Source organism: Macaca mulatta, chromosome 8 (assembly GCF_049350105.2).
Source record: "Macaca mulatta isolate MMU2019108-1 chromosome 8, T2T-MMU8v2.0, whole genome shotgun sequence".
In the NCBI taxonomy this organism is placed as follows: Eukaryota; Metazoa; Chordata; class Mammalia; order Primates; family Cercopithecidae; genus Macaca; species Macaca mulatta.
This window is the reverse complement of record NC_133413.1, coordinates 116941553-116954334: the sequence shown is the minus strand read 5'-3', so window position 1 is coordinate 116954334 and position 12782 is coordinate 116941553. Positions and strand designations below refer to the sequence as shown.

At 35.5% G+C, this 12782-nt stretch overlaps 1 protein-coding gene across 6 annotated transcripts in view; it reads right to left on the bottom strand.

Moving 5' to 3' along the window:
* Window positions 1-12782, bottom strand: part of OXR1 (oxidation resistance 1) — a 469361-nt gene that overhangs the window by 98817 nt on the left and 357762 nt on the right. The window lies entirely within an intron of this gene.

The window sequence follows — 12782 nt, the reverse complement described above, 5'->3', positions numbered from 1 at the left end:
ACACACACACACACACACACACACACACATATATATATATATATATTAGATTTTCTATTTCTTCTTGTGTCAGTCAGTTTTGGTAGCTTTGTCTTTCTAGGAATTTGTCCATTTAATGTAAGTCATCTAATTTGTTGTTCATAGTATTCCTTTTAATCCTGTTCATTTCTCTGATTTATATTAATATCAGCTCTTTTACTCCTAATTTTAGTAATTTGAGTCATCTCTGTTTTTTTCTTGCTCATTCTAAATCTTTGTCAATTTTGTTGTTCCTTGCAAAGAGCCAACTTGAGGTTTCATTAATGAGGTTTCTCTAATGTTTTTCTATTTACTATTCCATTAATACCCATGCTAATCTTTATAATTTCCTTCTTTCTATTTGTTTTGTGTTTAGTATCTTCTATTCCCACCTCCAACCTCCCTAGTTTCATAAGGCAGAAGGTCAGGCTATTGATTTGAAATCTTCTTTTTTTATAATATAGGTTTTTACAGCTACATGCCTCATTAGTTCTGTCCCACAAATTTTGTTATATTGTACTTTAGTGTTTATTTATCTCAGAGTAATTTTCTTTATGAATTATCATTTGACTCATTGGCTATTTAGGAGTATGTTGTTTAATTTCCACATATTTGTGAATTTCCCAAATTTCTTGTGTTTTTCTGACTTCTAACTTAATTTTACTGTAGTTAGAGAACATACTTGGTATGATTCCCCCATCCTTTCAAAATCATTGAGTCTTTTTTATGGCCTAGTTTATAGTCTATCCTGGATAATATTCCATTTTCCCTCATTTTTAAGCCTTCCATTCATCACTGAATTTCTTGAAAATCCATATTTGCTGCCTCTCTTAAGCTCCTACCCAAGCTCACTCTCAGCAAATTCTCATCCATTCATTCAGCTTTAGTAAATGCCTACTCAGCACTAAGATAGAAAGTCCCTATTTCTATGGCACTTTCAAGCTGATGGTACACTCCCAAAGATCACCAGTGCCAGCACAAGATGTTTTTGTGTGATTAGAAAGAGATACCCCTGCAAATAGACACGTTACAAAAAGGCATCTCTAATCCAAAAATGAAATTAAGAAAAATAATTCCATTTATAGTAGCATCAAAAAGACAAAAATACTTAGAAATAAATCTCTCCAAGGAGGAGCAAGACATATACTGAAAAATACAAAACATAATTGAAAGAAGTTAAAGAAAATCTAAATAAATGGAAAGAGATCCCATATACATGAACTAGAAAACTTAATATTGTTAAAATGGCAATTCAGAAATCAATATACAGATGTAATACATTCCCTATCAAAATTCCCCTGCTTTATTTACAGATATGGAAAATCTCATCTTCAAATTCATATAGAACTGCAAGGAGCCCCAAAGAGCCAAAACAATTTAAAAAGAAAAACAGAGTTGGGGGACTCATACTTCCCAATTTCAAAACTTTCTTCAAAGCTACAGTAATCAAAAACCATAGTACAGGTGTAAGAATACATGTACACATCAATAAAATAGAATTTAGGGTTCATAAGTAAACACATACATTTAGGGAAAACAAACCGATTTTCAAAAATGATGCCAAGGCATTTAATGGGGAAAAATATTGGCTTCAACAAATGGTGCAGTAACAACTCCATACTCACATACAAAAGAATGAGATTAGACCCTTACCTCACACCGTAGATAGAAATGAACTCAGAATGGATTAAAGACATAAGTGTATGATTTAAAACTATTAAATTCCTAGAAGAAAACATAGGGTAAATCTTTGTGATCTTGAAATTGGCAGTGGACTCAGAGATTACATCAAAGGCATAAACAACAAAACTAATTTGCCTCATTACTAATATGAGGAATGCAAATACCTGCCAATAAATACCATTTTCTTCTATCAGGATGGTGAAGATCAAAAAGTTTAAAACCATTTTGGTAACAGCAGGTGGAAACTACCACTTTCATATATTACTAGTAGGACAGCAAAGAATGGTACTACCATTTTGCAGGATCATCAAAGAGAGGGTCATTTTGCAGGATCTATCAACATTTTTAAAGCACACTCCTTTTGATTCAGTATCCTCACTTCTTGATATTTATCCTATTGATGTATGAAATGATGCAATTTTCTATTTGTAATAGCAAAATGTTGAAAATAACCTAAGTGGTTACTAATAAAGAAATGATTAAATAAAATATGACATGTCCATATAATGGAATATTATTCAGCCATTAAAAATAATTACACAGTTCCTGGTATAACTGATTATGAAAGAATCTTGAAAAAAGTATTTTTAAGGGGGAAAGCAAGATACAGAACACCACATGTGGTATGCTTCAATTTTTGAAAACAATGTAAAGTATATGTAGTTATCCACATACAAATAAAACATTTCTGTTAGTATATATAAGAACCTAGTAATGGTGGTTGCCTTCTGAGAAAAGAAGTGAGTGGCTTAGGGCGTGATGAGAGAGAACCTTAATTTTCACTGTGTGTATAATATGCATGTATCACCTATTCAAAAATGATTATTTAAGTTAAAAATGACCTGTTTTCCATAAGCCCATTCTATCTTCTAGGAGCTTGCTAGACTGTCCACTGTCAATTTAACTGTCATTCAGCTCCTATGAAAGGCATTTGAGATAGACTGCATTTCTCAATCATCAGTAAGAAAAATGTGATCTTTCTTAAGTCGTCTAAAAGTTATAGGCGTATCAAGTTAGGTCATCTGCAGTCAGTATACCTAAGGCATGTCTCATCATTAAGAACATGGGTCCTGAGTCTAACGTCAGATGCTGGCTTTGCCACTTATTAGCAGCGTAATGGGAAAGTAACTGATTTAGCCTCTCTCTCCCTCAGGTTCCTTACCTGTAAAATAGAGATAATATAGAGATGTCGGGAAGATTTAATAACACAGTGCAAGCAATATGCCTACAAGAGTGCCTGTAAAACATTAAGCCCTGGTAAATGTGAGCTATAATACTTCCTATAAAATACCTTATCAAGTTATACCATTAGTGTTATATTCTGAATTTTACTGAAGTTCAATGTAAGAAACAATTGTGTGAGGAACTGACATTGAAGACATTATTCATTATGTTGTTATTTAGTGTATATAATTAACAATATTTTTGACAGATACTTAGAATTTTATGTCAGGAAAAATCCTTGTGAAGACAGTACAGGCATTCATTAACCAGATAATACATATTATCATCTTGTCTTAAGTTTCAAATACAATGACCATCTATTTTTTTTTTCCAAAAAAGTAGAACTACCTTGCCATTTCCTTTGCTTAGTAATTTCTGGTATCATTGAAATTATTATTTTTTACCAAATGTTTAAATTAAAAGGACAATATATAACTGGATACATGCATATGGGAAAACAAAACTATAGTATAGAAGGCTATATAATAGTAAATTTCTTATGTCCTTCCCGAATCAACCTCTACAGGTTTGTGTATATCCTTCTGGAAATTTTGTATGCATATATTTATATAGGGTTACTATGTGTATATATGCATGTGTGTTTCTTTAAAAAAAAAAAAACCCACACAAATGGGAACATATTGTGTCCACAATTTTGTTGTTGTTGTTATCTTGTTTGAAATAGGGTCTTATTCTATTGTCCAGGCTGGCATGCAGTGGTGCGATCAGGGCTTATTGCATCCTCGACCTCCTGGGATCAATCCATCCTCCTGCCTCAGGCTCCTAAGTACCTGGGACTATAGGCGCATGCTACCACACCCAGCTAATTATTGTAGTTTTTGTAGAGACAGGGTTTTGCGGTGTTGCCAGCCTGGTCTTGAACTCCTGGGCTCAAACGATCTGCATGCCTCTACTTCCCAAAATGCTGTGATTACAGGCGTGAGCCAAGGCGCCTGGCCCATGTTCATAGTTTTATACAAATATTTTCACTTCCCTGTGTCTTAGACACCTTTCCATATCAATTTCTATTAGTTCTCCTTCATTCTTTTTACAGTTTCCGAGTTCAATTTATTATTATCTGTTGAAAAAGCCTTTTGTTGTTAGTTGCTAGAATATTTAATTTAATTACATCACATTTACTTCCAAAAAACATGTAAGAGCTAAAAACTCACTGGAAAGCACACTGTTAATAAGTTGGAAACTTGTGCACTACTGTATGTAGATTATTTAAACCACTCCCCAAAATGCTTTAAGAAATTCTGCCCTCCCGGGCACTATTCCTTAAAGGAAACATTGTTCTTTTAATTGTGGAATCTTAAATAGAAAAATTTCAAGTAAGACAATGATTTCTAAAAATATGAAGAAAAATGACATGAAAACTAGGAAAATGGCTCTGATTTTATATTTTTATACTAAAAGAATATCATCAGTAACCTAAAAATAATTAGAAACAGATTAACAAGAACATTTGTTTGTAATGTTTATATTTTCTTAATTGTTAGATGAATTAAATGATTCCTATTTTAAGGGGACTATTCTTTGATTGCTTGTTTACATTGGCTAATGACTGAAGTTTTGTTTAATGTTCAATCTTCTCAATCTTTTTGTTCCTGCCCCAGCTCCCATCTCTGTCAGTCATCCTATATACCAAACTCTCTGAATTCAATCTCACTTCTTTATCTTTTTCTGAAGATGACATCAAATGGTTTTTCTACTAACAACCATTCCCTGGCATACTTCCTGGCTCACTACAACTATTATGAGTAGCCACAACATTGTGTTCGTTACTCTTTGAAAATACTTTTTAACACAGATAAAATTATTGAACTTTAGGAAATAAAAGAAGCAGAACTGTAACATCCTGAGAAAACACAGAGACATTGAAGTATATGAGCATGATGCATCTGCAAATCTTTAAGCAAAATGGTAAAAGTGAGACCTGTGTTCTCATTATAAGGCTAGCTATATTAATAAACTCAGAAAATAACAACTGGTCTTAAAAGAACAAAATGAAAAAATTATTTTCTCCAGTAACAAGTTATATCTACCTGTCAGCTATTTCGTAAGATAGAAATGTTAGGGTTGGGCATGGTAGCTCACACCCATAATCTAAGCACGTTGAGAGGCCGAGGCCAGAGGATCGCTTGAGGCCAGAAGTCAGCACTCAAATTTCTGATATGATAAGCAAAACCACTGATGGAATCAATAAAGCAGACTGACACTCTGACACTAAACTAAGCAAAGAGATTTTGTAAGTTTAGAAAATAAGGCGTGAATCTGTTATACAATCACTACATCTGCATCTGCCAGTAAACCTAAAGCTTAACTTCATAGACAAATTTGCTAGCCTTAAAATTGACTCTTTTTTTATTTAAAGCACTTGTGTGTTTTTCGCCACTAAAATGGTTTATGCTAGCATTCAAATTCCTTATCATATATGAGACTTCCACCTGTGTCCCAAATGACCACAAAGAGGAAGAATGTGGGTTATTGTTTGAATATAACCATGATCACAGCATTGAAGAGTATACGATAGAGATTTAATATGGCCTTTCAATAGAGTGGGGACAGTCTAATATTAATTTTCTAAAAAGTCCCCCTCTAGGAGATACCAACCTTGGACATATAATAATTACAAACCCTACTAAAAACCGAGTAATTTTTTCTCAATTCTGAAAATTGTCCAAAAGGTGTTAACTCCCTCACTCGTCAGAAAAACACTGCATGGCAGTCAAGCCAAACAAGGACTCAGCAATATCATTGTTAACAATTATAATTGAAACTTAGGTCACAATAACTCACATCAATTTACCATAGAATTATTCCCGTTCTATTTTTAATCCTATTGAAGACTGTAATTATAATGATATAATTACAGCCCCCAAATATTCCATACCTGGAATGTGGCAGCTTCTGGAGCTTTTGGATCAATTTCACCCAGCTCATTGGACAAGCGCCAATTGGTATTACCAGTGGTGCCTAAAGTTCTGAAAACTGAATAAAGCTTTAAAAACCTTGAGGAACAAGAGCTCATCAGGATCTCCAAAGAGTAATTTTACATCATGAAGACAAACATTCTCATTTTCTTTCTTCTGCAGATTTCTTTTTCTGCCTGCACTTTCTTTGAGGTTACAGTAGAGTGTGTGTCTACAGAAGGTACTGTATGCATAGCTATGAGGAGGTCTTACTCTCTGTCTTTTTATGTTTCTGGGCCCTTCTTCTCTACCCTTGTTCTTCCTCTTGTCCTCTCTTAATTCTATGATGGGTCTTCACATGTTGTTGTACCTTCTCATGTTACTTCAATAGAATTTTGATACTTATTCTTAATCTGAAAAGCTGATAAGTGAAAACATTTGTTTTGTGGTATATTAAGTACTTTATTCAAATTATTAATTTCACATATTTTAAAGTTATATAGCTTTTAGCTAAATTTTTGGATAATTTCCCTATCTTTGCTTTTATTAAACATAATAGGGCCAAGCACGGTGGCTCATGCTTGTAATCCCAGCACTTTGGGAGTCCGAGGTGAGCAGATCACCCTGAGATCAGGAGTTTGAGACCAGCTTGGCCAACATGGCGAAAACCCATCTCTACTAAAAATTACAAAAATTAGTCAGGCTCGGTGGTGTGCACCTGTAATCCCAGCTACTCGGGAGGCTGAGGCAGGAGAATCGTTTGAACTCAGGAGGCGGAGGTTGCAGTGAGCCGAGATCACACCACTGCACTCTAGCCTGGGAGGCAGTGTGAGACTGTCTCAAAAAAAAAAAAAAAAAAAAAAAATAATAATAATAATAATAATAGAGAAAAAAGAAGATGAACAGGCAAAATAATTTAAATCTGTTGCTAGCCAGTTTCCAGCTTTAACCTGTAACCAGTAGCTAGGTAGTTTATTTATTTTTATATTTATTTATTTTCCTTCCCTTCTGTTAGGGGAAAGTCTGAACCTGGGGCTGTGTCAATACAAGACAATGAAAAGAGAGCCTACCTACAAGTTCATCCATCTCAGGGAAAGTGCTGGGCAGCAATGACAAATTTCTATCAAGTGTTCAATTGTTTCAGCCATGATGCATGAACAACAAACTCCTGAGTGCTGTACCTAATGTTTGAAAGGAGTAGAACTTATTCCTCTTCTCAAAGTAGATGGGAGTTCCCTAACTCCCCACTTCCCCATACCAAACACAATTTGGGAAAGATGCTAATAACCCCACGTAAATCAGCCCAAAGGCAGTCAGCATATAGGAAGAGAAACTCAAACCTGGATGGTCAATCTTTAAATGATCCAGCACTGACTAGACAGGTTTAATTTTCAAACAGAATCATGCACCAGTCATTTTCTCCTGTTGCAGATCTACTCTAAATTCTCAAGTCTTCCTAGAGAGCAGCAGACACAGCAATATAACCAGATTCAAAATGCAAATCCGTGCTGCCCTAACAGGCTTGAAGGAAAGTTGGATCATTTCTAGCTGCCTCTCAAGAGAGAAGCAGGGCATGCCCAGGCACTTCAGCCCCACCTACTATCCAGAGACTCATATGGGTCCCAAGCTGGCTATACAGCCACCACCACCAGTAGAATTTATCAAATGCATTGAACAAGGACTGGTTGGCAGCCACTTTGTACCTACCCTACTGGTTTTCTAGGAGTCAGGAAGGAAGGGGTGGGGATAAGATTCTTAAAATATACAGAGACATCAACAACATTGTTAGGCCCTCAGATTGAGCTGGTTCTGCTAACACACTGCATGATATGTAAGCACATGCACTTATATTTCCTCATTAGAGCCTATACATTATGTAGTCAAATGAAATCTCCCAGCTTCTACTTTACCCCCTCTTTAATCGATCTCCAACACTACAGCCAGGGTAGTCTTACATCCACCAATCTAAGTATTGCTTTTTCTCCGCTTTAAAAAGCCCTCCTTGTTCACAGCAGCAGCTGCCTGTTGATAATGAGAATCAGCTGTGGAACTTTTTCAAAAATCAAAATTCTCCAACTATATGCAGAGATTCTGGTTCCATGGCTGTAGGATGGGAAACTCAGGAACCTAAATTTTTAAATTATGAGCCATGTTTGTGACCTGCTACTTTATAGTTCTTCCAAATGCTTTTTGCATATTTAGTTCATGTGAGTCACACACTGACTTCTGAAAAAGGTCCATGAGACTAGATCTGGCAACCACCGAGCAGTGATGTATGTGTTTCACACATGTGTGCAAAGAACAGGCGCTGTTTAAAACTGCCAGTGTTTTACGCTCCAGGTGCCTCGGCCTCTGCCTCAGCAGCTAAGGATATGACGTGCACGGGATGGTACAGCTACAAGATGGTGAAGCCTCTATCAGTCTGGATCCCTAAGTAACCATATGGATCAGAAGCCCTGCTTCCAAAACCACCCAAAATTGGATACGTAAGATGAACATGAAATGCATCAAGAAATATACACTTATTTCAGCAAGTCCCTTAGGTTTAGGGGTTCATTTGGCATCACAGCATGAGCTTAGCTTATTTTGACTGATAGGAGGTTTTGCAAATGATTAAGTTACATTTTTAATGATATATTAATATGCTAAAGACCACCTGATTTGTTAATGATTTTGCTTTTCAAGTGTCTTTTGCAATGTCTATATTCTGAAAAGTATTCTGAGATTGCAAAACTATTCATTTACCTTTTGTGTATGTGAACAAGTGTTTTCTTAATACAACCAGAGGAAAACCAACAAACAACGAAAGCAAAATGGGGAGAATGTGGAGTTGCTAAAGCTACACAGAATCTGTCGATCATTTATACTCCCGGTTTAAAAAATTGGTTTCCTATTAGCCTTATCCTCTCAATAAATATCTTTGTAATCAGAAAATGTAAATTTGAACTTGTAAAACACATGTAGGCTCATAAAATGCCATTTTTATGTTTTACATATTGTTCTCCCATAAAAGTACACTAGAAAATGGTTGAAAAGAATTACTTTGAGAGCTAGAAAGAATACATCCCAATTGTCTTTCACACAATGACCTTAACATACTAATAGCAACCTTAACCGTAAGACATGAGCAGGCCTTGGTGTTTATCTAGTCAGGCCTTTCATTGTTATAGATTGGGTCACCAAAGCCTAGAGAGGTCAAGTGTATCTCTCAAGGTCACACACTGGGAAAAGAACAGAGCCAGAACGCAGGGTTTGCCCATGGGAAATGCTGCCACATGACGTTTCCCTCCATCTTTTACTCAAGCAATTAACTGTTACTCTCTCAATTCACCCAAACATTGGGTTAAAGTAGCATGATGTCCCACAAAGGGTTTCCGGCTGTGAAAGCTAGGTCAAACTATTGACTTATTTATTTATTGAGATGTAGCTTTCTCATCTGTAAAATAAGAGCAAATAGTACCTAACCTGGAGCTCTTCTATGATTAGAAAGGACATGATGTATGTACAGTGTTAGGCCAATTGTTCTTTGGCTGTATTAAAAAAAAAATTATATTGATACCCTTCAGAATTTCAGCCTATTCTAGACCAGGGAACTGCAAACTATGACCCATGAACCAAATCTGACCTGCCACCTGTTTTTATAAATTTGGTTTTATTTGAACACAGCCATGCCCATTCATTTATGTATTGTCTGCGGCTGCTTTGGGACTATACCAGTAGAGCTGACTAGTGTGACAGATACTTTATGGTCCAAAAAGCCTAAAATATTTGCTTCCTGGCCCTTTTCAGAAAAATGCTGTTGGACTATATTCTAAACTGGTGAGATCATTTTGATTCTTTCACCCACCGTGTCATTCGGTATCCCTAATTACTGAGTCAACCACAAATTTGCCTCTGTTAAGGTTGATCATAAAAATATGTAATGAGACATAAGAAAGGAAAGTCACAAGACACAGTTCAACTGACACCTTCAAGGATGACAATGACTACCACTCATGGAGCACATTAATCTAAAGAAGTATGAATCCATTCAATGCTACCATGACCCAGAACTCATTTATCAACAATGCCACATACTAGTTAAACATCTTTCTAATACGCAGAAGATGAGGTACAGACTCCAGTGATCACTGCTTTCCCCTCTGAAATGGTTCCAAGTCTATGATGTTTCTATATCCTTCAACTCCATTTCAACAGATCCATTTCAAAAACTCGGGCTATTAACCTAACTACAGTTTTCTGGCAGATCTCTCATTATCCAGCTACAGAATGGCTAGCTGTCACCAAACCTGATTCTTCTTTTTTCTGGGCACATAGTGACCCTATATTTCCCAGATTCCTTTTTGGGCAGCAGTGCTCAAGGCAGCAGTGCTCATTTTTTAGCCAATGGAAGGACTGCAAAAATGATGTGTGCTACTTCCAGGCCTGGCCAAAGAGAGTCCCCACTGGTGATCTCCATGCTCTTTTCTTTTCACACACTTGTAGCGGATGAACATGGTGACTTGAGAAGCCATTTATTAAATATGACAGAGCCTTTAGAGAGAAGGTACCTGGGTCCTTGAACCCGGGAGAGCCGCCACCACCCCCCAAGAACTCTAAATGTAGACTCAAACAAGAATAAACTTCTCTTGTATTTAAGTCATTTTATATATTTTGAAGTTTGTTACAGGAGGAAGTATAATTGTAAAAAATACACTATGAGTCCCGGGTTACTACCAAAGTATTTGTGACCACATAGGAAAATATTCTGGTTTTCTGGATCAAGAGGTTTCAATTCATGTGAAGTAGATGTGGGTGGTCTTTCACTGTATCCCTGTATGCCTTAGCCTATAAATTTATATTGTACAGTATTTGTTTTGTACTTTCTTGTAGCTCATTCTTTTTCATTGAGAAAAATAAAGCAAAACTGTGGCTGAGTGTAGTTGTGCACACCTGTCGTCACAGCTACTTGGGACACTGAGCTGGGAGGATCTCTTGAGCCAAGGAGTTCAAGCCTAGCCAGGGCAATATGGCAAGACCCCATCTCTTAAAAAATAAAAAGCTAAATAGGCATTAAACTTACTCTATCTTTTAATAACTGTTAAACAACACGAGCCTCACCCATCCATCTTGTTCTCCTTTATTGTAGGACTTTCCTTTTCACTAGTTAGTTTTTTTAGTGTTTGTATAGTCTCACTCTATGTGTTGGCCTGATACTCTTTCACAGTTTTATGCCAGTATTTTTTTGTTTGTTTGTTTTTTGTCCCTGGTAATATGTTCCTCTTTTGTTTCTTCTAAGAACTAAGCTCAGAAGACAGCTTGCCAAATCACACTGGTATCTCCCCATTTTTCCTTTCTTATTAAGATTACTCATGACTTTTTTTGCCAGAGTTTGATTTTTTGGGTATGCTACCAACACTCAATTAAGAAACCTGTTCTACTAGATGTTGAGAAAGATTCAGCACTCCCACAACCACCTCATGCCTCTGGCAACTTTTATAGTCTGTTTGTAAAAAGCCTTATTTCATCCTGTATCTAGATACAGTATTCAATATTCTTTAACACTTGTACTTTAGTGTGCTGCACATGGAGATAACATGCTTCTATTGATCCTGATGCTTCTCCATCTCATTTACAGAGAAGATGCAGGGCAGGCTGTTGCCACTTCCTGACATATCTTTCTGGGCTTGCTCTTTCAGCCCCACATTTTCACTTACTAGCTTCAAAAGCTATGAGGTCCCATTCAAGACATCCTACTCTCTAAAGCCCTCTTTATACCAGTTTGACTTAGCTTCAATTGGCACAGAAAAATCTGGGACGGAAAGATGTGATTGTAAGCTTATGCGGCAAAAAGAAGAAGACAGCTCTGCGCAAAAAAGTTTTTGGCTAACAGAATGATGTTTCTTTAGCTAGCAAATTTGTATGTTGTAAATGTCATCAGCATGATTGGATGTATTTGATAACCTGTACCATCTATGTAGATGCTTTCTTAAAATTTTAATTAAAAAATATGGAAGTGAGTTTTACCTCAGTGAATTTCTACAACATGCATATTAGCTTGCCATAAATAAATGAAGTAAATTTACTTTATAGTATACACATTTTCTAGTTTGATTTTGGAACTAGTAACAAGCATGCTGTGTATTCTTTCAAGTATTGTGATCAAACATAGGGTGTATTTGTTAAAAACAAAGTTGTAACTATTTTTGCAAGAATTTGAACAATGAATCACTGGCAAAATTTGAATTTCAAAAATTTTAATTTGTCTTTCTCAGATGTAATTTAAATGTAATCAGTTTAGGGTGTTTCTAAAAATTGATTTGCAAAGAAATAAATGTTATTTTTATGCTATCAAAGTTACTTCCCAAAGATTACATGTTATTCACACTTTAAATATATATGTACTTACTTCTATTATTATTAAATAGAGGATTCCTCTGCCATTCTCACTACTTTCTCCTCAAAAGAAGAGACCATATGTTTTAGATAAAATAAAAAGAATGCTATAAAGAGGTCTGCTTATCCTTAAGGTCTCAATGAAGATTATCTGCATTAGTAAGGGGAAAATCATAATTATGAAAATATAAAACATAGTTCATTAAATATATATGTATATATACATATGCATGTATTTGTGTATACATACATCTATATACAAATATGTATACACAAATACATATATTCAAATGTATATATTTGTATATATGCAAACGTATATATATTTGAATTGGTTGTATGATATAGTAGGTCTTTAATATGAACTATTTTCATTCCCCACAAATTTGATACTGATTGTTTGTAAGATAAAATATGTGAAAGTATATATGTCAGTTCTGAGGGTATTAATAGTATAAACAGAGAGAAAGAAACAACGAGAAATGTTGCCTTGCTAAACATCAATGCCCTTTCCTTTATATACCAGAGATAAACCAAAGTAAGACATTCACCATCTTGGAATTCCTG